The sequence below is a fragment of the Saimiri boliviensis genome, chromosome 16 (genome assembly GCF_048565385.1).
Source record: "Saimiri boliviensis isolate mSaiBol1 chromosome 16, mSaiBol1.pri, whole genome shotgun sequence".
Taxonomy (NCBI): Eukaryota; Metazoa; Chordata; class Mammalia; order Primates; family Cebidae; genus Saimiri; species Saimiri boliviensis.
The window spans coordinates 67,200,974-67,228,858 of NC_133464.1; the positions used below are offsets into that span (position 1 = coordinate 67,200,974).

The 27,885-nt window shown below is 41.0% G+C and overlaps 1 long non-coding RNA gene across 3 annotated transcripts in view; it reads right to left on the minus strand.

Annotated features, from left to right (window-relative positions):
* Positions 1–27,885, minus strand: part of LOC141581642 (uncharacterized) — a 228,024-nt gene that overhangs the window by 124,079 nt on the left and 76,060 nt on the right. For 2 of the 3 annotated variants that reach the window (XR_012514411.1, XR_012514412.1), the window contains one exon: positions 813–940. This is a non-coding gene — a long non-coding RNA (uncharacterized LOC141581642). Of the gene's footprint in view, positions 1–812; positions 941–4,006; positions 4,499–6,199; positions 6,434–27,885 lie in introns of all 3 variants that reach the window. The other variant, XR_012514410.1, reaches the window with a different exon arrangement.

Consider the following 27,885-nt stretch of genomic DNA (forward strand, 5'->3'; position numbering starts at 1 on the left):
TTGTTGGAATTTTTGGTGTTTGTTGACTTGCAGCTGCATCACTTCAGTCTCTGCCTCTGATTTAATATGGACTTCTTCCCTGTGTTTCCTTTGTATTTCTGTACCCAAATGTTCCTCTTCTTCCACTCACAGAATTAGGGCTTATCCTAATCCAGTATGATTTGATTACATCTTCAAAAATCTCATGTGAAAAAATAGATTCACAGGTACCAGGAGTTAAGACCCCAGCATATCTTTTGCAGAACATGATTCAACCCACAATAATGTGAATTTATCTCTACTAGTCCTACTTGTAATTTTGAGTTCATGAGTGTATATTTGCTGTAAGAATTCATATCTTTCTTTAATTTGGGAAAAATGTCAAATACCTCTTAAATATCTAGCATTTTATTTAGTCTCTTTCTTTGGAATTCCTCTTAAAAATATGGAAAATTATAAATCTACTTGCTGTGTCTTTTAACTCCTTTTTCATATTTTTTAATCTCTTTGTTTTTGTTCTGTTTTCTGGGTTATTCTATATTATCTTCCAAAGTTCTAATGCTCTTTTTAACTGTGTTCAAACTATAATTCATTACACCTATTGAGGATTTTTGCTTCTGTTTTTGTTTCTTGATTTCAGTGACTGTATCTTTTAGGTTAAATGTATCTTTTGAATTGTCTTTTATATTTTAGCTGTCATTACTATATGTTAGGAGTAGATAAAAGTGTGTCAAAGTAACAATTTATGCAATCATCTAGATCAAAGTCTTCTATTCACTCTTAGACTCCTTCCCAACAGGTTCCTAACTAAGAATTTGGCACTGTTTACCAACCATTCTATTTTGAAATTCTCTTCTCCATTGGCTTCAAGATAAAGCTCTGTCCTTCTCAGGCTCCTTCTGGGTTAATCTTGCCTTGGTCTCCCTTCAGATGCTGACTGATCTCATACAATTCTCTTCTTCTGTAAGTAAGAAAAAGTTGTTCAAGGTTTTTGAAAAGAAGAATAGAATACTTCAGACATCTCTGTGAAAAGGATTTCTAAAACCCTATACTGAAGAACCTCTTTGTTACATTCAGCTATAGATACAGATTCAAATAACCACGGGAAAATTGTTCTACCCAGAACTCTAATCATTCTTCACTGCAGAATCAGCGTGACAAATTGTCTTGTACTGACATAGGCTCTTTCTCCGTAGTGACTGTAACTCATCTTAGATATCTGACAGGATTAATGCAAGTACTGTCAGGTTGGCAACTGGCAAAAATCAAACATGGAGCTACCCTGAAATGCAGATGGTTCTTCTTGGCAATTAATGTTTTTCATAGCAAAATGGGTGCCTTGGTTTGGAGGTTGTCTGTTACCCAATAGTAGTACCAAATAACAGCCACATTCTTATCTCCCTTGGAAAAGTTAGAGGAGGAGATTCCTCATTTGCTACCCTTCCAAGTCATAAAAGTAAAGTTAATTTCAATAGTCCAAAAGAGAAAAGACAAGACCAAGATGCAACCTGTTTTCTCGGAATAATACTTACAGTCTTAATAATAATAATAATAATAATAGCTAACAGGGACAACATTGTTACAGTCAGGCATTTTTCCGAGTACTTTATATATATTAACTAACAATCCTCATAACTTCTCTATAAAGTAAGCACTATTTGTACCCCCATTTTACACCTGACAAAACTCAGGAACAGAGATTAAATAAGTTGATCACAGGTGCAATACATCTTATAGACCCCCAACTCTGGGCTTCTTTTCTCTTCTTCAAGAATTACTTTCACCTTCTCTAATCACCCAGAGATAAAGTGAACAGATAAAATGCAGAATGTCCAATTAAATATGAAGCTCTGATAAACAGCAAATAACTTTTTAGTATAAATATGTCTCATATTAAATTTGGGACATAGTTACACTAAAATATTATGTGTTGCCTATCTTAAATTCAAATTAACTGGGTATTCTGTATTTTTATTTGCTAAATCTGCCAACCCTGCCCAGGTACTTTGTGTTCTCCTTATCTCATAGAAATTGCTTGTCAAGAAATTATAGGCTGGGCACGGTGGTTCAAACATGTAATCCCAGCAGTTTGGGAGGCCCACAGGGGTAGATCACTTGAGGTCAGGAGTTCGAAACCAGCCTGGCCAACGTGGTGAAACCCCATCTCTACTAAAAATACAAAAATTAGCCAGGCATGGTGGCACATGCCTGTAATCCAAGCTACTTGGGAGGAGAACTGCTTGAACTGGGAGGCAGAGGTTGCAGTGAGATGGCACCAGCCTGGTCCACAGGGCCAGACTCTTGTCTCAAAAAAAAAAAAAAAAAAAAAAAAAGAAAATTATAACTGCCCATGTATTTTTTTGAAAATTGAAGTCAGCCTGTCCTCCTTCTCAGATATAGTCACAATTTAAACCTCATTTCAAGTTTTGAAAAGGGGCTTGATATAATTTTAGGCCTCAGTAAATAAGTGAGGGAGATTTTAGGGGAATAACTGAAGAAAACTTATTTCCCTAGCCCGGAACGTTCACTGGAGACCTTTTGGGACTAAGTCCTATCCAGAGCTATTATGGATGGATATTCAGGATAAGCACCAGAAGGAGCCTCACCCAGACTATCCCACCAGGCCAAAACATCTATTCCAGGGTCTCGCAACTACATTTGGGGCTGGGTAATCCTCTGCTGTGGGAGCCTGTCCCATGGATTGTAGGATGTTCAGCAGCATCCCTGGCCTCTACCCACTAGATCCCTGTAACACCCACCCCTCTAATTGCGAAAACTAAAAACATCTCCAGATACTGCCAAAGATACTCTGGAGGTGAAATCCTCCTTGGCTAAGAACCACCGATCCAGGGAAATCTCAAAGACAGGAGACTTCTAGAAGGTAAAACCAAGAAATCTTTGAATGAAACAGATACACTCCCATCCTACTTGAAACAAATCAGGTGAGCAGGTACTTGGCATTTTTATCACCTTGGCTGGTTGGCGACAAAGGTTCTCTTGGCTACATTTGTCTAATTTCCCTTCAGTAGGCCACTACATAACACACGTTTTTCAAAGGATGGTCTCATTTATATAAATAGATAAGGAAAAAACTGCAGAGGCTGTCTTATCTAATTAACTTTTATACAAAAATGGCATAGTTCCAGAAAGCTCAATTTAAAATCATTGAGATAATGGACCCTTTTTAGAAATATAAAGCCATTTATTTAGGCCTAAAAAAATGTAGAGATGGAAAGCATGATAAAGTTTTAAAAGCTATCCTTTGAAACATAATTACTTTCTGTATACTTAGTTTATATATTACATTTTTTAAAGTCATAGAATTTTTGTTTACAGCTGCAGAGTCCAAATAATGAAGTTTTGATGTAACAAGGTGGAGACTACAAATGTATGAAATATTAGTATCAGTGTAGCCCAGAAATCAAGCCAATTTTTCTGTTTTGTTTTTGTTTTTGAGACAAAGTCTTGCTCTGTTGCCCAGGCTGGAGTGCAGTGGCACAATCTTGGCTCACTGCAATCTCCACCTCCTGCATTCAAGTGATTCTCCGGCCTCAGCCTCCCAAGTAACAGGGATTACATGCACCCACCACCATGCCTGGTAAATATTTTCATTTTTAGTACAAATCACTTCAGCTAGAGATGGGGTTTTACCATGTTGCTCAAGCTGGTCTCGAACTTCTTGCCATGTCAGTTTTTACAGGTGTGGTGTCCTTATGCCATGCTGGACTTAGAAAAAGTCAGCCTGGTTTAGTCTGATCTAGAACCCATTAAATTCATCTTTCACTCTTGGTTTCAGTGATGGTAAAAGACCACTCCACTGCCTTACATCTCTAGCTGAAGTGATACATCAAATCACACCTTCGCTTCCTCCTTTCCCTCCCACACACACCCACTCCGGATGCTGGTTTTATCTCCTTAGTATTTTTCCTAGATCAGGGATCAGAAATGGTAGAGGTCTTTAATATCCTTCAGCTCCATTTTCACTGCAGCTATAGAAGGAAGTAAGTTAGATTTCTAGACAACTTACTTTTTTTTGCCAGTGCCCCAGCACTCCAGCTGTTAGGACATATGTAGTTAGCCATGCAGCACTTGTAGTCACAGTACTTAACATTTTTGGAATGCTTAAAACACATCAGGCTCTAGTCAGAGAACTCTACCCGTGTCATCACATTGAATCTTCACAACAATCCTATGAAGTAATATGATTATCTCTAATTTGAGGTAACCGTGACACAATTCATTCAAGGTCACAGCTAGTAAGCGATGGAGCCATCCTTTCAACCCATATGCCTAACTTTGGGGTTCTCCCTGTGACCCACTGTGTCATGGTGCACAGTGCTGTAAGTTCCACTGAAGAGCACGCAGTTTATCCACAGGGCAACAAGACATCATTGGTGGTCAGTTGTGTGTTTCAGAAAGATGATTCTCTCTGCAGTATTTGAGAAAAGACTGGAGGCAGAGAGGTCAGTCCAGAAGCACTGCGGGTGACAAAGTGAGGTGGCCTGGACTAGGACAATTCCTGTGGGGAAGGAAAGAAGAAGATGAAGTCAAGGAGAATTGTGGAGGCAGATGCAACAGAATCTGAAGGTTGAGTGGCTGCAGGGGTAAGGATGAAGGGGATCACGGATGACGCTGAGATATCGACTTGCTGGTGCTATCATGCTATCATGATCCAGGGTACACAAAAAGCATGAGAGTGAGGGAGACAGAGAAACTGAATGTGGGATATGTTGGAATCCCCAGAACGATTTCCAATAGACAGGCTTCTGCTGTAAACGATACTTTTAGAAATCCCATTAAATGATGCAACACTGATCTAAGCACTGGTGAACTAATGGGCAAATAGCATCTGCTGGCAGGTGAGGGTGAAGGTGTATGGGGCCCCATGACATCAAGCTACCTGTTTGAAAAATAAAACAAAAACTGTCAGCCTAGTAGAGTGCTGACAGCCAATACCCAGATAGAGACGAGCTGGAGGCAGAAATGAATGACTGACTATGAACTGATTCTTCCCTTTCAATAGCCTCCAGAGGCCTGGGTACCAAGCCTGGCAAAGACAGAATTCTCTCAAGTAAACCTCAGAAAAGGGATAATGAAGCTCTTGTCCTGTAAGTGGGTCAGAATGGTGGGAGGAGAAGTGGGAAAGAATGAAGATGAAAATCACTTTTGACATGTGGATGTTTCATTGACATAAAGGGAATTTCCACAGAAATACCACATGGATTCTAAAGTGAACATTGAACTATCAGCCAATGCCCCCATCACCTGAGCTATTTAATGTGTAATTCCAGAGGGACCCAAGTTACCAGAGAACATCCATTAGATGCTAACTCCTTTGAGCAACAACTGCCTCCTATCGAATGAATCTTCAGACATCAATGCAGGAAGGGAGAGAAAAGTTTTGAAGTTTTAGCATACAGAGAATATTAGTCATCTAACACCTCTAAAATTTGTATAAATGATACCTAGAGTATATTAAAGCAATGACTATTGAAGGATTATTAAGTACCATTAATATTAGGTACTCTGTGCTAAGTGCTGTACATTCATTAGTCCGTTTAATTTTCACAATGAGGTAGATGGTGCCAATACCATTCCAAACAAGGAAACTGACACTTAGAGAGATCATCCACTTACCAATATCATACAGCTCATCAGAAGAAGAGTCAGGATTTGAACCCACGTCTGTCTGACTTCAGAGGTTGAGCTCATAAGCACAGTATTGTTACCATGACTTTGAAGCTTATGAGAGAAATAACACGTTTCTCAGGCTGTCTGTCCATAGCCCCATTGTGAGGAAATCAGCATGGAACAGCCTTATGCAGTGCTAGGTGAAGGGGTAGCTATTTCCTGCCACAGAATGAGCCTCATTTCCCTTCTCTAACTAGTCCAAGGAATTGCCAGGGAAAATTAGGCTCACTAAGTTGATCACACCCCTATAGCCTTCAATTTGAGAATAGAGTTAAGAATGAAGATATTTCACAATGAATATAGCAAAGCACTCAGGCCCTGTCACTAGATTCTCTTTAAAAAGATTTATGCAAGAGAGAAATGCAGATCTTTTAAAGAAAGAATCTGAAAAGACTCTGAAAATGGAGGGCTCCTACAAAGCTAGTCTAGACATTTACTTCTTATCCATGGATTCTAAAATATATTGGAATTGGATATGAATACACTTAATAGATTTCACTTAGACTTAAATGAAACTTACGGAACATACCTAGTTCTATTCCACCTTGACAAAGCAAGTCAAATTCTCCAGTGATGGATCGAGGATGCTTCTGGAAGTCAATGGAAACTGCTCAGAAGTGGGAGAGCTATGCCTTCCCACATGAGAGAAGGCTGTGGCAGGCAGCTTTGCACCTGTGGACAGGGGCTGGACTGGCTCTGCTTGACATTCGCTTGGTAGATCTGGGCTTCTTTCACACATCCACAATGGTTGTCTTCAGAACCGCTAAGAAAAACAGAACCATGCCTTGATAGCCCCCAAATACATGTACCTCTCCATACATCTGTATATCATGCAAAACTGCCAACGTGCTTTTAGGAGATTTCATCTTCCCCGCCTTTTTGATCTTAAAGATTTATTGGCTGGACGCAGTGGCTCATGCCTGTAATCCCAACATGTTGGGGGGCCGAGGGGAAGGATCACTTGAGCCAGGAGTTCACATATATGAGGTAGATGGGCAAAGACAGAAGTCTCTCAAGTAAACCTGAGAAAAAGGGATAATGGGCAGCCTGGGCAACATGGTGAAACCCTGTCTCTACAAAAAATATTTTAAAATCATTTTAAAATCACTGGGCATAGTGGCACACATCTGTAGTCACAGCTACTCAGGAAGCTGAGGTGAGAGGATCACTTGAGCCCTGGAGGTCAAGGCTGCAGTGAGCCATAATTCCACTGCACTTTAGCCTGGTGACAGAGAAAGACCTGTCTCAAAACACACAAACAAAAGCCATTCTTCATTTAATGGAATGATGGAACATATAGATGCTTGTGTTCGTTTTCTATTGCTACTGTAACAAATTATCATAAATGTGACAGACATCTCAAAAAATTACAATTTATTATTTTCCAGTTTTGGAGGTCAGAAGTCCAAAATAGATGGGCAAGACTGTGCTTCTTCTGGATGCCCTGGGGAGAACCCCTCTCCTACCCTCCTAGACTACAGAGGTTGCCTGCATCCTTGGCTCATGGACCCTTCTTCCATTTTCAAAGCCAGCAGCTTAGTGTCATCCAAACTCTCTCTGTCACCCTCCTGCTTCCCTCTTAAAAAGATTTTGTGATTACACTGGGCCCACCTGGATAATCCAGGATCATCACCCCATCTCAAGATCCCCAACTTAATCCCATCTGCAGAGTCAGTTTTATTACACAAGGGTAACATGTTCTCAGGTTCCAAGGATTAGGACACAGACATCTTTGGATGCCATTATTCAGCATTGCACAGTGCTGGTTATTTTTAATGAACTTTCTTATTAGAACAAATTGGAAACCCTATGTTAGTCCCCAGCGATTTTGTTTTGTTTTAAGCTTTACTATCCATGAATTGCAAAAGTCGAGCTACAATTGTTATGAACCTCCAGCCAGTTTAAAGTTGAACTTGAGCTTGGATAGGAAAAAGAACAGCAGAGTACAGAGAACCTATCTTGTGACCACCCAAAAAAGGAGGACAAAAGATTCTTGGGTTTTATTCATGCACTCAACAAGCATTTACTTATCAAAACACAATTGGAGGTTTTTCTGAGATACTTTGTAAATCCTGAGCACCATGGAGATGTAAAGAAAGATAAAAAATTATTCCCCAAAGGCTCACAGTACAGCTGCTCCTTCCTATCCATGGGTTCCACATCCACAGATTTAACCAACTCAGGATTAAAACTATTTTTAAAAGATAAAAAAATAAAAATACAATACAACAACTGTTTACATAGCATTTATGTTGTATTAGGTATTAAAAGTAATCTAGAGATGATTTAAAGTATATGGGAGGATAGGGTAGGTTATATGCAAATACTACAATATTTTATATAAGGGACTTAAAAGCATCTAGAGATTTTGGTACCAAGGTGGGGGTCCTAGAACCAATACCGAGCAGATGCTGAGGGACGACTGTATAGCTGGAGCAACTGTAACTAGGAACCAGAGAACAACGTAAGGCAAAGTGATTTGTCTACGTTTCATTATGAATGCAGAGCCTCACTTTCTATTTTCCTTTATCCCGGCTGCGGCCAGGCAGAAGAACTAAACAATGCCGAAACAGTGAGACATCCCCACAAGCATCTTGGTGGTGGATATTCAAGAGCTGAACACCATCGGAATTAGAATACACACCTGAGGTTGGCCTCCGGAACTGCAGTCACATTGTGGCTACCAGAACAGGGAGTCAAAACAAAAAAGAGAGTTGTTGACCAAAGGTTTTCACAAATATGGGTTTAAAGCGCGATGAACTAATGCTTCCACATGGCCTTCATTCAGGGAGGGCACAAAAATGGAATTTTTAAGAAAATGTTAGAGCCAAATTAATATAAAAGTGGCATTTTAAATTTCATATTTTTAAAATAATTAATCTATAATATAGTCCAAGAAGCCTAGTTGAGTGTGAATTTATCCCTAAGCTATTGTTGTACATGAAAGCTGCAGAAATAGCCACAAGTCCAAGTTCACCTGACCAATGCCATCATTTCCAGGTGATGCCACCCCCAGGAGGAAATGCTGTGGGCATTTCCTCACGGCACAGGACCTCGTCCTGGCTCAGAGCTGTGGCAGGATGGGCTCCACCAAGCTCATTCTGCAGGTGTCCCCCTCCTGTGAAGCCTCAACAGCTCAACAGAGCATGCCATGCCCCAGAGCTTGGCATCTGCATGAGAAACAATCTTCCCACCTCCACCTTCACTGCTTTAGTAAATGCTGTGAGCAAAATAAAGTGAATGATGTGACGATAGTAACAGCTAATGTTTACTTAGAATCTACTGCATATCAGGCAAAATTCTAAGTGCTTAACATGTATTAGGTCACTGGGATGGTTAATATTAGGTGCCAGCTCGATTGGATTTAAGGATTCCTGGATGGCTGGTAAAGTATTATTTCCAGGTGTGTCTCTGAGGTGTTGCCAGAGGAGATTGACATTTGAGTCGATGGACTGGGAGAGGAAGACTCACTCTCAGTGTGGGTGGGCACCATCCAATCAGCTTCCAGGGTGGCTAGAAGGTGGGATAAGCTGACTTGCTGGGACTTTTGGCTTCCATCTTTTTCCAGTGCTGGATGCTTCCTTTTCCTCCTCCTGCTCTTGGACATCACACTCCAAGCTATTCGGCCTTTGGACTCTGGGGCTTGTACCAGTGGCTTCTGGGGGCCTCTCAGGCCTTTGGCCACACACTGAAGACTGCACTGTTGGCTTCCTTGGTTTTGAGGCTTTCAGACTTGGACTAAGCCACTACAGCTTCTCTCTTCCCCAGCTTGCAGACGGCCTACTGTGGGACTTCACCTTGTGATCGTGTGAGCCAATTCCCACTAAGAAACTAGCTTTCATATATACATACATCCTACTGGCTCTGTCACTCTGGAGAACCCTGACTTACACAGTCATTTAATCTTCTGGAAATCTTATGAGGTAGGTAGTATTATCATTCCCCACCTCCATCCCCCATCTTATCAATGCAAAACTAAAGCACAGAGAATTTCTGTGACTTGCCCAGTTAGTAAGTTGTGAAATTGGTATGTGAACCTATGTAGCGTGGCCCAGAACCATATTCTCAAGCATAGCACTAGACTACCTTGCTTTACAGAGAGCATCCTAGGGCCAGGAGAGTGGCCTCAGCTTGGGGAGTAGAGTTGCTCTTTACAGAAACAATCCAAGTGGATGGAAAAGAGCCCTTTTCCAAGGAGTAAGAGCCATGCAAACCAGGCTGGGATCCATAGGAGCCATGAGCCTTTGAGGGCTTGGTGAAGTGTCTGTACAGTTCATGTTACGGTTTTACAGGGCTGCTCTTATGTGGCCTGGAGTGCTGCAGTAGGCAGGGTACCTCCTGGCCTCTGGATGAAGTCCCCAACGCTCATCTTCAATGGAAGAACAAAGCTAACATGCAGGAAGAGTTCTGCTTTCTTCATCTGTACTGATTGAGGAGCTAGAGCACTGCTTTCAATTCTTAAAAATAAACTCAAAGCAAGCTACAGAAATTCTGATACAAAAAGAGGGCTGCTTCTTCGGTGATCACAGAATGGGAACATTTCCAGTTTGCTGGCTGCTCTAGAAGTGTTACCAGGCTATCACAAAGAACTCTGAAATCTCCAAGGGAGTTCATTACAGCTCTTGGAATCCAATGACTAGTAGAAGAAAAGAAAAGAAAAGTTTCTTGGACATCTGTTTGTTCCACAACCAAAAAAAACAAAAAGAATTTTTTTCATCTATCAAAGTTGTCAGTTAATTCCCCATACTACCAGCAGTCCATCAATATGTTAATGTTTTATTTTAAAATGATTGCTTAGTCAAATGGAGAAAAAAAAAAAATGTGGATGTCATGTATATACCAGATTCAAGAAATAAAGATTGACTTTTTGCTGCCTGTTTGTTGGGTAGATTTTTGCTACATTTTGTGATTGCATTTATCTTTCACATGTGACATGACATTATTATGCTTTTCAACCATAGAAAAAGTGTCATGAAAATCTGATACCATCATTTCCTAGAGTAGCTTATGATCAATGAGGCCACTGATACCTTCATGGAACTCATCTGCCTCAGTGGATTCCAGGGGAAGTACAGGGAACAGCATCACAAGTGAGCTATGGAGCTGCCACTGAGATTCACAAATTATCGAGGCTGCTGAAACATAGCTGTTGGACATTTGTTTCTGAATGCAAAATTGGTTTGTTTGTTTTTTTTTTTTTTTCAAATAAATTAAGCAGGCCCAAAACTAATTTTAAATTTCTTTTTAATTGATTCATAGTGAAAGTATTGATTCATTAGGGAGTTCCTAGGGCCAAAACTGCATCTTTCATTGCTATTAAAGGATTGTCAATTGTGTGTTTCGGGTATGCATTTTGAAAAAATATTTAGGACACCTGAAACCATTCTCTTTTGCTTATACAGATGGTTTGTGCTTCAAAACCCTCAAGACCTAAATCTCACCTGAACTAGGTGGTTACATATTTGAAGGAAATATGGATATTTTGTCAGATTGTTACATATTTGAAGAAAAAGAACCAAAACCACATGTAAAGTACTAACAAATAGCTGGGGAAAGACAAGTATTTAAATGTTAGTGTACTACTACTGCTTTTCTTTCATGGAGAGCTGAGTCTGAAAAAAAAAATGCCATCTTCATGCAGGGTGTAGGATGTGTATGCGGAGGGGTGGTGTGATGTAAGAATGTTTGATACACTTGACATGAAAATCATCGGGAAATGGGAGAAGAGCAAATGATGAAGTGAGCTTTAGGTGTTGGTGGTCTTTCAAGCGTAAACCAGTTCTAAGTCTATAGGGATTAGATAAAAAAAATTACAGCTATATTTTTCCCAGTGGAGAGTGGGGACATGGATGGAAATGATTAAGGCAGTGACTACTACCTTGAAAAAGCCAGGCCGGAACTGTGGGGACTGACCCTGAATGCTATTTAGCCTCTGTACTCTGACATTGATATTTGAAAGCCAATATTTGAAGTGCACGTATGCACCTGGCCATCTTCTAGGAGCGGTGTTAAAGCACCTGATAGGATCAATCACGCAGCTTCCTGAGAGTAACCATGGCCTTGACAAGAAGGGGATAGGAAAAGCCACTGCTTTTTCTAGGCTTTCCCTTCCCTCTTTTTGTCATGAGCACACCCTAGCTCCTCACATACTTTATTTCCAATGGTTCCTTCAGGCTGCATGTAATCCAAGACCATGTAGACCAGCAGCCAGCTCTTTATAAAAATCACCCCTGCCTTGGAGAGCCCAGGTGAATCTGCTGAGCTGCTCCAGGTACAAGCAGAAATGAGGTTACATTCCTCCTTAATTTTGTTTGGAGAAAGGCAGAGAATAACTCAGCAGCCATATGCAAGAGCACTAAACCTTTCATAGTGTTTAACAGAAAATATGCACTTTATTCTACAAATTTCATGGTGCCTACCAGAAAAAGAGAACAGTGCTGGCTACATTGACTAGTACACACATTACAAGACATATACCCAGTGTACAAGATGTCTGCAACCTTGTTGAGGCTGAAACATTTACATCGAAATTCCAATCAGGCTATGAGCAAACTACGAGATACATAGAATGGGAGACACCAGGGTATGGTTGGTGTGATAATTAATTCAATGGGTCAAATTGACTGAGCTAAGGAATGTCCAAACAGTTGGTAAAATATTTCTGGGTGTGTCTATGAGGGTGTTTCTGAAGGAGATACGCATTTGAATTGGTAAACTAAGTAAAGAAGATCACCCTTACCAACGTAGGCAGCATCCTCTAAAAAGGCAAAGGAGGGGCAAAATTCTCTTCTTCTCCTGTGGAGAAGTGGAGGCTTCTCCTATCTCCATCTTCTCCTTCTGGTCATCAGAACTACAGGTACTTGGGACTTAAGACTCCAGAACTAACATCAGCAGCCCCCTGAGCCTCTCAGGCCTTCAGGCTGGGACTGAATTACATCACAGCTTTCCTGGTTCTTCAACCAGCAGATGGCAGATCATGCGACTTCTTGAGCTCCATAATCACATGAGCTGATTCCCATAATAAACCTTCTCTTCTATATCTCTGTATATACCCTATTGGTTCTGCTTCTCTGGAGAACCCTGACTGATACAGCTGGCAGCTGAGGTCACACAAGGCATGGCTGATGTTAGCTGAGGGGACTTTCTTGCTCCAACTTTGTTGACCTTCCCCCAGTCTCCCATATCCCAGAACTCTCTCAAACCTCCAGATGCTTGAGGATGCTCTTCCCCGGTTCTGGCCAGCTGCTGGATTATATTTTCTTTGAGAAGTTTTTTCTTGCCCCTCTTTATGTATTCCCACAACCCCCTGCATTTCCCTTTCATAGCATTTATCACATAGCATTGTAATTTCTTATTAACTTATGTCCCCAATGAGACTACAGCACTGTAGGCTAGAAACTATATAGTGTAAAGTTATGGTCACTTTAAATCTTGGCTCTACAACTGTTAAGCTACGCAATACTGGATGAGGTTCTTAGCCTCTCTGAGAATCCATATCCTCAGGAATAATAATTGTACTTAACTTTCTGTAGTTGTGTCAACTGATAAAATGTGTGGAAATGTTAGCATGAGCCTGGCACAGGGAAAAGGTTCTGGAAGTGTAGACAGGTATGATAATTGTATTCTCATTTGTTCCTCTTGTATTCTGAATTCTATAAAGTCATTTATTTATTTATTTATTATTGTGTAAACTTATCCTTTGTTGCATGTTAAGGGTCAACATAAGGTTTGCATATACTATGTACTTCAACATTTATTCAATAAACAAATGAAAGAATAAGAATCGTATTCATGGAACTTAAGCAGACCAGAGAATAATACTTACATCACAATTCCACTAACTCTGCATTTCTGAAGTTGTTCTGTATTAGGAATTCGCACATGCATGCATATGTGTGTGGGTGTCCAGGTGTGTGTGGGTCTGGGTGTGTCTGTGTACGCATGTATGCGAACGTACATGTACAACATATAGAACTGGTAATGACTCCTACTCAGGAAATACTCCATGACTTAAACAATTTAACAAAGTGGCAACTCCTCCTAAAAAAATACAGCTTAAACCATTATTTGACTTCAAACATAGGTCCATTGTCAAAGGTCACACATCTGGAAAAGCCATCACATAATGCAGGCCAAAATTCAGGGTTTGTCTGCTTCACAGCACACCTTAACATCACGCTCCTGTGTTCCCACTATGCCTCTGCTCCCACTTCCCACAGTTCTTATCTTGTTATATTATTTATGAGCCTGAACTATAAATCCATTGAAACGGGGAGGATTTTGTTGGCTTGGCGCAGTTTAAATTGCTTTTTGGTACTATATATATTTACAACATCTTATAAATATTTAAAATTGTCATAATAATGACTCCATTGACTCATAATAAATTCTCTGTTTAGTGTAGGGATGATTGCCAAATTGATAATCCAGAAAATTGGAAAACCCCGTCAAACTTTGTGACCTGATGGTCCCCAAAGTATATCTTTCTAATTACTGGAAAAGCCTGAGCAGTAAGCTTAGCTGTCTTAGAAGTTGATCTTAATAGATAAACATCCTGAAATTTACCTCTTTGGGAAAGATAAGTAAAAGAAATATTTTCTGCTGAAGAATTTGCTCATTGGACTGTATCTTAAAAGTCAAATAATTTTTAGGAGTTATCAGGCAGTGTATAAAAAAATCACAGAATGAAGAAGTGCCCTTTGTGCTCTGAACGGAGAGTTCCAAGCATGATGGAGAACACAGTGTGTGAGAACACTGAAAAATGATGCTGCAGATGTACAGCGGGAACCCCTGGGGAAGAGCTTTGAATGCCATAAAGGAGTGTGGACTTTATACGAAAGGGCAGTGGTTCTCCAAGTGTGGCTGCTGAGCAGTCAGCAGCATCAGCTTCATCCAGGAGCTTCTTAGAAATGCAGACTCCTGAGCCCTAGCCCAGGCCTAGGGAATCGGAAACTCTGGGGCTGAGGCACAGTAACCTATGTTTTCACAAGCCCTCCAGTTGACTCTGATGCACCTCTGTCATAGAGAATATTTCTAAGTATTGGAATTATATAATCAGATCTGGATGTGCCAAAGACAACATGAAAAATGTATCAGAAGAAAAGACACTGAAGGTGGGAGGGCCTGAAAAGAGTAATGAGAGGATTGATTGATTAGAGATTTTTGTATTTTATCTGTATTGTTTCAAGTCTAAGAATGTCATTGATGATGTCATCTATTATATTCACCTCTAGAAAGAAAACGTCTGCCAATTAAACAATAACATAATGTTTCTTATCACTTAGAATTTGTATTTTGTACTTACTAAAAGGGCTCCTTTATACTTATACTTTCAGATTTTTATCACATATCACTCTTGCACATACAAGTAAAGTAATTTGGTCAATGTATTTCTAATATTTATTTTCTATTCAGAATCTGACTCTTCTAAAGCACTGTCCACTCAAAAGTTACCTGGAATGTGAATAGAGGGAGCATTCTGTGTTTTTATAAAGCTCCACCATTGTTTCTGGGATTCTCTTCCAAGTGCCTGATGTCCATTCTGCAAGTCTGCATGCACACGCAGACCATGGTGTCCACCTCATGACTGTTGCCTGTAAGATGCTTCCTGGTTTTAAAGATGATAAAGTGTGGAATGGGAAAGACATCTTAAAATTGACGCTATCCCAATGAGCACTTACCTGGGCCCCTACTAGGGCAGTAACGGGAATAATAGGAAGAAGGGGACAGAGGCCAATCAGAATCTATCAGAAGTGTATTCTGAAAGTTGTGCGTCCAGCTAGATGCGAGGAAAGGGAAGAGGTACACAACTCTGAGGTTTCTAATTTGAGTGATTTAATGTATGGCAATGCCCTGAATCAAGATCAGAAATTCAGAAGAAGTGGGTTTTAACAGCAGAAGGAAAGCAGTGGTTCAGAGTAAAATGGGTTTGGTTTATGGCTTTTTGAATGGGATACCCCAGAGGAATTCCCAGATAAAAATGACCAGGATGCAGATATAAAATAAAACTTCATAACTCAAGGGTGGGTGAGGGTGAATCATGGTTAAAGAGAGATTTTTTTTTTTTTTTATCAACAACATCTAAATGGTAGTTGAAACCAGGGTGATGAGTACCATTTTCCAGGGAGGACACACAGAGAAGTTGAAGACAGTTACAGAACAAAGACAAAATAGAAGTAAATAGAGACTTGAAGGAAGGTGCTGTCAGAGAGAGAGAGAAAAAAAAAACCTGTCAAATGGTGTTTACATACCTTGTGGGTACCTCAAAGGCAAAAGCTGTCTAACGTGTACTCTCGCTCCCCAGGGCAATGCCTAATCCAGTAATGTTTGTTGAACCGACATGAAAATGGTGGCCCAAAAGCAAAAAAGGTGAACATTTTAAGGAGAAAATGGACAGCAATATCAAATGATACAGCTGATAAATAGAATAAAATGACAAAGAAGCCACTGGATTTAGTAAATCCAGTTTAACTTGCACCACTACCACAAACTTCATTTTACAAATGAAGAAAGAGAGGCCCAGAGACTTGAACACACATGTCCAAGACTACCAGTTGGCTGACTGGGGAGTCAGAGGTAGGTCTCTGGTCTCCTGCCTTTTTTCCTGGGGCTGTTTATTCTACACTTAGGTTCTACTTTTGGAGGAGGACTACATCTACTGCAGATAAACCTCTGGATCCAGGCAACCAGATAGGCTCTTGTCTTAGTTCATTTTCTGTGGCTATAACAGAATACCACAGGTTGGGTAATTTACAGAGATAAGAGATGTATTTGGCCACAGTTCTGGAGGCTGAAAGTCCAAGATCGAGGGGATACACCTGGTGAGGACCTTCTTGCTACACCATGATTGATGGAAGGGCATCACATGGTAGAAGCACAAGAGACAGAGAGAGAGTGTGGGGGCTAAACCTAACTTTTTAGCAGAAGTTCACTCCCAAGATCATTAACCCAAATAGCAGCATTAATCCATGAATGAGGACATAGCCTTCATGACCTCATCACCTCGTAAAGGCTCCACCCTTTAATACTGTTGCAATGGCAATTCAATTTTTATTTTTTGAGACGGAGTTTTGCACTTGTTGCCCAGGCTGGAGTGCAATGGCGTAATCTCGGCTCACTGCAACCTCTGCCCCATATTCAAGTGATTCTCCTGCCTCAGCCTCTTGCGTAGCTGGGATTACAGGTGCCTGCCATCATGCCTGGCTAATTTTTTGTATTTTTAGTAGCTATGGGGTTTCACCATGTTGACCAGGCTGATCTCAAACTCCTGACCTCAGGTGATCCACTCACCTCAGTCTCCCAAAGTGCTGGGATTACAGGTGTGAGCTGCCGCACCCAGCCAGCAATTCAATTTTTAACTCATGAACTTTGGAGGACATACTCAAAGCACAGCAGCTCCTACTAACCAAATCCATCCATAACAACAAATTCCGCTAACAGCCACATCGCCTCTACGGAGCAGGAGAGAGCAGAAGAAAACAGAGCAAGGGGTCTGGTCCTGGACGTGCATTTCAGGTCTTGCTCTAACACCTAATCATTGCCTGTGGAGTGCCCTGTGGAAGAAAAGGTTCAGAGGACTTTACTCTCTGGGTTGTATCTTGAATGAGAATTTTCTCTGATTCTGGTTATGTATAACAGAACAGAAAGGGACACCACAAGCAGGCGGAAGAAAAACAAAACGGGTTTCTCTCTGTCGTGCGGGGTCATTAACCAGGATGTTCATACCAGATTCTACATGAAGAAGAGCAAAGTCTGAATTCAGTGAAGTCAAAACACAGATAACAGCATCATTCTTTCTGATGTCAATTAAGCTGCATTACTGTTTATTTGGTTGATGACATCCTGAGAAAATGAGTGATTTCTTCAAAGCAGTAATTCTCAAACATCAGAGCTTATCAGAATCCACTGGAAAGGCACCTCTTTCAGAGCTTCTAGGGTAGCCTAAAGTGAGTTCTGCCTTTAAAGCTCAAAATTCTCGGGAGATATATCCCAAGAGAAATGGTGAACATAACATTTCCCATATTTCAAAAGTAAAAACATTCAAAGATCAGGCTCCATGACTTATTTCCCTCTTTGTAATCCTCGCAGGGCCAGAGGGTCGACAGGAAGAGACATGTGTGGCCACAACCCCTGTGGCTTCAGTGTTTTTATTAATACAGACATGTACAGCCATGCGGAGGTGTCCGGAAGCCCCCATCTGGCAAAGATGACTAATGGGACTTTCCCACTGACATCCTAGCAAAGGTGCCAGAAGTATATTTGTTCCAGATCACAGTCCTAATAGGGCAGTTTCTCCTGAGACATTACCCTGACAGACAACCATCTTCCTTTTACAACCTTCGTGGCACCCCCACGTGCTACCTTCCTCTCCAGGGTGGGGAGAGGAACTGAACCCTTCACAGCAAATGTCAACCTTTCTATAAACTACTAAGAGTGCAATTTTTCTTCAATTATAAAGATTGCAATTTTCACCCACTTTTACATTCCGTGTCACAAAAAATGAAGAGCAGATCAGGTCTAGCTAGAATCTATAATCTAAGGAGTGCTAAGGGAATGCAAAAGTAGATGCAAAGTCAAGCAGATATTATTGGCTGCTTGCTGAAAATCATCAAAGTCTTTCTCATAAAGCAGTGGGAAGGTATTGAGTGATAAGCGATGTATTCGCTATGGATTCTGTGAAGTCAGAACTTGCAAATACATATTAGCCTAAGAAATACAGAGGACATTTATTCACAGCCTACTCTCACGAAGATAGGTGAGATTTCAAACTAGAAATAAAACTCACATAACCATTAACACAATCCTAGTCCATTAATAATTGCTTTTTTTTTTTTTCAGATTGTGAAGAGAAGATGAACCAACAGCCTTAGTAAGAAATAGGTATCTGGAGCATGAACTGTCCTATTTATTAACTGAGTGACCTTGGGAAAATCATATAATCTTTCTGAGCTTCAGTTGATTCATAAGCAAAATAAGATTGAACTAGGCCAGGTGCAGTGGCTCACACCTGTAATCCCATCACATAGGGAAGCTGAGGTGAGAGAATCGTTTGAGCCTAGGAGTTTGAGACAAGCCTGGATAAAATAGTGAGACCTTGTCTCTACAAACATTTTAAAAAAATAATTATCTGGCTGTGGTGGTGCATACTTGTCATGCCAGCTACTTGAGAGGCTGAGGTGGGAAGATCACTTGAGCCCAGGAGGTCAAAGCTGCAGTGAGCCATGATCATGCCACTACACTCCAGCCTGGGCAACAGGGTGAGACCCTGCCTGAAAAATAAGAATTTTTAAAAATTGAACTATATGCTCTCTAAGATTTCTTCCAACCCTGAAGTTCTGTGTCTATAACCGAGGGAACACTGGCTACTGGAAGATTTAACAGAGATATGAAGCATAAGGGGATATGTCTTATAACAGCAATATAATTTTCTTTCAACACGGATGTTTTGGTATTTTGAGAATACCAAAACTAAATGTGACTCTGGTAGTAACAGAAGCAGGATTTGAAAAGCTGCAAAGATATAGGAGTTGCAGAACAGATTCCTAGAACACCATACCCAGAAAAATTCATCTCTCCAAGGAAGCCAAGCAGTATTTTCTAAACAGTCTTACAGAATGGCAACTCTACTGGGTACTAAAAGCCTTGAGAAGTGAACGAAGTTAAATAAGTAATTTTGCTGCAGGAGGTCTCAGAGCCTTTTCTGCAATGTCCGACAGAACTTTCTGCAATGATGAAAATGATCTATGTATATACTTTCCAATAAGGCATCCATAATCCGCATATGACTATTAAGCACTTGAAATGTAGCTAGTGTGATGGAGGAACTGAATTTTTTATTTTATTAATTAGTTTGTAGTTAAATAGCCAGATGGGGATAGTATCTATATTTTAGACATCATAACTTGTATCACACACATGCATTTACAGTGCCAGCTCTAAGAGGGAGCCAGCACACACTGCATTTACCAAACTTGCTGAACCATAGAATTCTGCTTTCAAAAAATTGGAATTCTTTGCAAAATCATTTGGGAAAGACTAGGCTATGAGCTATCTGCTAGGTGGTTGAAGCCCCAGGAGACAACCCTAGCTTTGACATTCTAACTAGCCAGCACCATCATGGGCATGAGTCATGACCAAGTGGTAAAGACTGCGCTGTTCTTTGTTTTCAGCATGTGATAGTATCGCCTCACAATTCAACCACATCAAATTTCCCAAGTCCCAACAGACACCCTTAGCAGAGGTAGCCCAGTGCAAGTACAGTCAACAGGAATCAAGTAATGTTAAATAACTGGCCTTCCCACCAGACATAAAACAATGATAACCTAGTGCTGGGCTTTTAAGTTCACCAGTCAATCTTGGATGCAATGATACATCGTTATCTCAACAACTCAGTGAGATAGGCAGCATTCCATTTTGTAGGGGAGGAAAATAGTATTTAGACAGCTGAAGTGACTTAGTTGCTCAAGGTCACACAGTTAATTGAACTTAACCTCAGTCTTGGAGCTATATCTCCTCAATAATTCTAACAAAACCATTTCAAACTGAATCTTTCCTTACAATGCCTAGAGCCCATAAAAATATTGAATTAATACATTCTCAAAATACCAAAACATTTTGGATCCCCGAGGAAAGTAGTTTGTTTTATAAGCTTTGCTCAGATACACCCTGAGAAGTATAAGAAATGCAAGAAATGTGTAGTTATAATGGAATATAAGAGACTGATATGATTATTCATGAAAATACATAATTCCTATTCTCCAAGAAATCCTCTGCCAGACCTGTAATAATTATATGCCTCTCAACTAAAAAATCCATACCGGTGTGTAAATAACCAGCTACAAACTTCATTCACCCAATTATTTCTCCTTTCCTGGGTATGCAAGCAATTTAGTGCTTCTGAATGCTATTTATTCAGACCGCAATAGCACACACAACTGCTCATTTGTGCATCAAATTCAAGCTTGTCTCCTTGAGTGGTAGCTTGCGGGCCAAAGTCCTTGAACCAATTTGTCATCCCATCAAATAAGTGCATTTGACTCTGACCCACATGGTTGTAGAAATCAAGGTTACTCGATGGAATACTGTTTCTTGAACCAACATTTGGCCTTGTAGGAAATTGGGATTTACAGCTATGACCCAAAGTTCCAAATCCAGGCATTGCCAAAAGAAGACCATACAGACCTTGAAACAGCATGTCAAAGAGGTGACCCTCTAGAAATTACGTAGGCATGGCTGGCTATTAGCAGGGCTTACTGCATTCACTTTGGCTTTTAGATTAAACTGTAATCACTTTCAGTCTAATATATAGCAGTCATTATTTTCTCTTTAATAAAATTATATACATTTAATATACATAATACTGACTTCATTATGTCATACTGTACTCTGAAAATAATTTATACTACAGTTTTCATTACAATGTTGCATACAAAATACCATCTGCGGTCATCTCAAGGGTTCTGAGAAACCTAAAGGAAAAGAAAAGTGGGAGGGAAAGTAACAATGAAAGAAGAACAAAGGGTCAGCTGGAAGAAGATACAAGGACATTTAAAGGCGAAGGCTGGGTTGTCAGGCAGTTTGAACAAAATCACGAGACACATGGAGGGCTGGAAAACCTGAGAGAGAGAAGATTATTTAAGTAATTGGCACTCTCAAAGGCACAGTGGAGCCCACAGGGAGAATTGTGGGAAAGGAAAAGGCTGGTGAAGCAGGAAGTTGGAAACAAAACACCTCTGCACACAAACCCAGGCATCCAGCTGAAAAAGCTCAGGGTCTGCGGAGCACTGGGACACCACCACCAGATCTTACCCCCTAGGGCCTTGTGAATGTCTCAGATTCCTGGTCCCCAGGAACCTGTGTTTTTAACAGGACCTCCAGGTGACTCTCATGTTTGGTAAGCTTGGGAGCCAGTGCTAGTGAAGAAGGGCACAGATGGAGGGCTGACAGTCTAAAGTCTGAAATCAGATTCATTCACTCACCAGCTCCGTGAAACCGGAAGACACTTGACTTTCTGAGCCTGGATCTTCTTATCTATAAACCTAAGAATGTGTTTTGTCCCATAACAATCCTCCAGGTTAAGTATTATTATTATCATCCCCACTTTACAGATTAGGAAGCCAAGGTACAGAGTGATGAAGTACTTCGCCCAAAGCCATGCTGCTGACAAGTGGCAAAGTTGATATCAAAGCAGAAGACACCTCCTGGTGCTACGCTCTCAGCTAGACACTGTTCTGCCTCTCCTTCCAGAAAGGAGTGCTCTGCTGAGAAAGGCAGGGGAAAAGCTTTCCAGGCAAAGCACTTTATGTTAATTCTTATTCACCTCGGATGATAACTGATGTCCCACTTACATAAGTTACTCTGTAAACTAGCAAGTTTACTCAAATTAGTTTTTGAATCAAGCATTTCTTCCCCAATATTAATCATTTATAGGAATCAAGCCATGACTCCATCTGGGAGATGGCTTGAGCATATTAATGCCTCAGTAAACGTCACAGCTAATAATGGCACCACAAGGGGTAGAAATGAGTATTCCATCAGGCATCCTTAGTCTACGTGCCCAGACTTGAATCTGCATTAACAGGATTCACTGACGTAAGACCAAGTGCCCTGAATGTGTTCACCTCTACACTACTTTACACAAGCTTCTAATCTCCTCAACATATTCCTGGGCTGGAAATTTGCATTCTCTTTGAAATTGGGTCTCACTAGTTCATTTCTCAAGACACTGCAGCATATATCAAAATGAAGATCTAATCACCTGCTGTTCTGACAAAGAATATTTATTTTACCAGGATGTGTGAAATGATTGTTTCTCATTTGTCATCATGCTCTTCACTCCAGGCTGGAAGAAATACACATCATGCATCCTGAAAGATAGAACATGACACCAGAAACTAATTCCGAATGTTCTTTCAAAATACATATGTATATATAAATATAAATAAAAATACATATTATGTATACTGCAGAAGACAGCGTCCATTGGACTCTGAACCACAATGACTTTTTCTTATTCCTTACCACTTGCAGATATTCTGCCTTCTGGAGTTTTTAATACCATTCCATGCGAAATATTTAAAGGTAGCTCCCACGTTCTGGAGTTCTGAATAGTGAGTTTTCTGCCATAGGAGGTATTCAGACCAAGTCAGTTGATCATCTGGCAGAAAGGTATAAAACTTAAAAGCAAACACCAGAAGGGGTATTTAAACTGAATCACCTTTACCTCCTAACCTTCAGCTTCTAGGACCATTCTGGCCTCTTCTGTCAGACTTCAAAGGTTCAATTCTTTCATCATTCCTCCTAGAACACTGTCTTTATATGTCATCAGCCTAGCTGTCCCACCCTCATCTGGATGTGTCCTCATCGAACAACACCCCTTTTAAAGGGTGCTCCTCAGAACTGAACAAATGTGATCTCACCAATGAAGAACACCCTAGGACTGCTACCTCTTTAATCAACATTCACTTCTAGCATGTGCTCTGGAAGAGCACTTCCTGTTGTTAAAGCTATGCCTCACCAGTGGCTCTAGTTGAGCTTGAGGTAACCTCAACTGTCCAAAGTTGTAGGACGCAGATTTTGACAGGAGGCTGGGTAAGGAGGGCATCTGTGCAATTAGCCACCTGCTTACAGAAACTGTTACCATGGGGAGAAGCAGCCAGGAGACGGAAAGGGGGTGAGAAACTTTCAGAGGTAAATTTCAGTTTTTCAGTTTTGCCTCTGATTGGCCGTGGGATTCAGGACCACGGAGACAGTCAATCCAATATTTCCAAAACAAAGTTTTTACCTGCCTGTAGTCTAAATTGTACCAAAAAACATTCCCCCAACTCTTCTTCATCTCTACTCCTCAAGATTTACTCTCTGGGCATACTTGAACCTTGAATAGTCAAATATTCTGTGAGGGAAGTATTTTAGGGTTCAAAAATAGAATCAGGGCCGGGCGCGGTGGCTCAAGCCTGTAATCCCAGCACTTTGGGAAGCCGAGGCGGGTGGATCACGAGGTCAAGAGATCGAGACCAACGTGGTCAACATGGTGAAACCCCGTCTCTACTAAAAATACAAAAAATTAGCTGGGCATGGTGGCGCGTGCCTGTAATCCGAGCTACTCAGGAGGCTGAGGCAGGAGAATTGCCTGAACCCAGGAGGCGGAGGTTGCAGTGAGCCGAGATCGTGCCATTGCACTCTGGCCTGGGTAACAAGAGCGAAACTCTGTCTCAAAAAAAAAAAAAAAATAGAATCAGAGAAAAAGATCCCCCAATACACAGGAAAGTATCCCAAGATATAGCATAATGGAATGATGAAGTGATGGAAGTTTCCGCAAATTAGGAATCAACTGTGTGTCACTTCACTGCAATGCAGTGACAAGATCCAATGTAGCCTTCCACATATACACCCACACACACACAAATCCTCACACTGTATCATTGAGCATTAGGGCACACAAGGAGCAGAGGCTCTTATCTTTGCCCTAATGCTTAAAGACGCAATAATTAATGATTTCCACATTAAGTTCAATCTGTCAACCAGGAATGATGGACCAACTAATTTTTCGTGAAAATTATCCACAAGGGTTCTACACTGGCTCCTTCCTCAACTTCACCCCAATCATACCTTTATGTCATGCAAGTTCACAGGGCCACATCCCAAACAGGCACTCAAAATATTCTAAAGGAATGCAGACTCCTTCTCTGTTCATTCATTCAAAAGTACCCAGCATCTACTAAGTGCTTACCTAAAGAAGTATGAGAGGGTTCTTTCCCTCCAAGAACTTATCCTGTAGTCATAAGATGCCTCTATACTAAATATTTCAATCCAGCATACTTGGCAACCACATGACCCCACGTCCAAAGGAGGTGCAAATGCATAATAAACTGTAGGAGTTTAAAGCAGGAGAAGGCTGAGGGTTGGCTGGCCAACTACAACCTCCTGAAAACAAGAGGATCAGAGCTGGATGGCAAAGGCCCAATCTTACAACCAGGTTACAAGATCCCGGAGGAGTCCGGCTGCCATTTCCACTGCCAGCCTGGAAGGTTGCAGTGAATCACAATCATTACAAGCCTGAAGAATTATGTCTTGAGTATTCCTGGCAACTCAATTACAGCATGCAAATTTTCCGCGGAGTTGACTTCTCAGCTTCAGAACCGCGTACACGCTCCTTTGGGCTTTTTGCACGAGGAAAACATTATTGGGAAAGGGGTCTGAGGATCAGCCACTGGGAAGTGCATTCAATAGCACTTTGGTTGAGATAATTGCCGTCTTTTTTTTTTTTTTAAATTGTAGGCTTTCGAGGTGACCACAAGCAAAATTTGTGACAGACATTTGACACTGAGAAACTCTGCTGTGTATGGGTGAAATTTTTCACATCCCCCCACCCTCAACAGGCTGGTTTATTGACCAACAAAGGGAAATTATCCAAAACCACTAGAGTACGTTAGCCAAGTTTTCTCGTTTGTCACAATGCTTCTTTGCTAGGTACCAACATTTCTCCTTGCGTATAGTCATGCGGATTCTCATCCAGGCAAGCCTGTTCAACTACACAGTTGGTGATGGCACAGCAGCCCAGCTGCCTGGGTTTGGTGTCGCTCTGTGAGCACCGACATACACATTTGCAGCAAGACTCCTCACCCACTGTGGACTCAAGGGATTTCAAAGCCCTGTTCAGTGTCTGCAGAGCTGCCTAACTATCCTCAGGGCCAGATGTTCTCCTTTGTCCTTTCTGCCTACAGCTAGCTCTGTCTAGAAGAAAGCTTACAGTGCAACAGTGCAAAGAACACGAGGGCATCAAGTGAAAGGAATCCCAGGCTAGGAAAAATAAAAGAGCTTTCAGAGGCACTCTCTTTGTCTATGGCCATCAGGACCCTGGATATCAGTTAGCATAACAAGGCTATAGTCAGAAAACTGGGCAGAGTTTAAAGACACTCTTAAGAGAGCCCCCAGCAGGGTGTGGGAGCTTGCCAGCAGCTTGCACAGTCATTCCCTGAGGGCACCTCCAACAGGTTCCAGGGCTCCTGAGGAACTGACTTCCTAAGCAGGCTCTCCTACCTGTAAAAGGAAGCATCCCCGCCTCCTGGACTTTTTGATAATTTTACTTATTGTGAAGATGGCATTACAGAAGAAGTATTAGATTGGGAGTTATACTATATTTGGCTCTGCCATTCCCTGGCTTGGGGACATCAGGCAAGCTCTTTGTGGCTTAGTTCTGTCCCTAAAAATTATAATAGTGTCTATTTCCTGGAGTCCCTAGGAAGACTCAATTAGACAGCGGAGGTGAACATGCCTAACAGGGGTCTCACACATGGTTTGCCTTACATGAAAGTTAATGAGCACAAGAACTGCATTAACAATTCATTTCCAGGATGCCTGTTGTGTGTTAGACAGTGAGATTTATAAAAATGAGCAAAGCATTTTTTTCCTTTGCTGAACTTACAGACTAGTTAAGAAGATGATATGAACACATGCAAAAGAACGCATTAAAAAACAGTGAACAAACATCCAAAATGGATATACATGACAAGTGCCAAGGGAATCTCAAAAAAGAAAGGACAAGGGGAAGAAAGAAAGTCAAGCAAGCAGATATTTTAGCGGAACCACAGAGGTTAAGGAGGATTTTTTTAAATGAGACCAGAAAAGATCCCAGACGAAGAAAGCCTTTCAGAATACAGAGACATCCAGACAGAGAAAGGCTTTCAGGAAAATAATCATCTCTCATGAATTTACATAATAAAAGTTGGCTTTCCAAGGGCCCAGCACAATTGCATTTAATAACTATTAAAACTCAAGACCAATCCCAGTGTACAGAGAAAGAACATCTACCATCTCCTGCATGATGGCGTCTTCTATTCAGTACAAGAAAAGTGTATCAATGGTTCTCCAATCTCAGAAAGAGAACAGAAGGCAAGAAAAAGAAAGCATGCAGACAGATAACCATCTGTGTGTGCTGGTTTCGTCTTCCTTCAAATGTGTAATTATGATTTCAAGAGCTGAGTTGGCCATTTTGAGGACTGATGGTCCAGGTCAAACAACCCACGAAGAAGGAAATCAACCTACAGACAATAGACCATGGTTTTTTGGCATGATTTGCTTTTAAAGGAGATTTAAGTTTGTCAACTAAAAACTAAGTACTTCCTCAATATATTTTAATTTGGTAGGAAACATCAAATTCACACATCTTCAGCAAAGCCTAAAATGGTGCCAACCACCTCATCCCTAGAATAAAACATAAAACTGCATTATTTTCATTTTGTATGAAACATTCAAAGTTCAAGCTGGAAAATTGTGTGTGGGCTGATGCCTGATGGTGTAGCTGGTTATTATGTAGTGACTCACGATAAATTTCCAGAGCTACCACACCTTAAAGTTAAACTCACCCAAGCCACACAGTAAACTATTAGCGAAGAAATTTTGTAACCATAATTTCTAGTCTTTTAACTAATTTTTTTTAAACTTGTGGCATGGCCAATTTTATAAAAGTCATAGAGATGTCTTTTCTGGCGTCCATGTTTTCAAATATTTATCATTTCAGAAACAATACAAAATAAAAACACGCCCCTGGGGTATTTTAAGGAATGTTTCTGCTGACCAACTTGGTCAACCAGCGTAATCCTGGAGCACCAGCACACTCATGTCGGCTGGCCTCGGCTCCTCGCCACAACCAGCACTCAGCAAAGGATGCCTGCGGTTGTGGCAGTGTCTGCCCCAGGTACCCAAAAGGAAGTCTCTTCATGGCAAGGCCATGCTGGAGATGGCACCACACAGAAAGGGCTGATGACAAGACACAACCATTCTGAGAGAGGCTACAGTACAGAGGAGGAGCTGCTACACTTTCCCCTGACACAAAACAACTAGTAAAATATTCGTATCTCAGGGAGAGCCCTTATACCTCAGCCGGAGTCCAGTTTTGGTCACCTGCAGTAATACACTTCACAGGAATCCACAGTGAACTCACATCAGCCTATGCCCAAGAACTCAGAGCTGGAAGCTTCTGTTTAACATAAATGTGGGTTCAAAGAATGAGTCCACAGATCTCATTAGAGCACCTGAATCAACTGGCTTTTCTCTTTTTTTTTTCTTAAAAAAAAAAAAATTGTAGGGTTTGGGTCTCACTACGTTACCCAAGTTGGTCTTGAACTCCTGGCCTCAAGTCATCCTCTTGCCTTGGCCTCTCAAACTGCTGGGACTATAGGCATGAGCCATTGCACCCAGCCTCTTTCTTTATTTTTA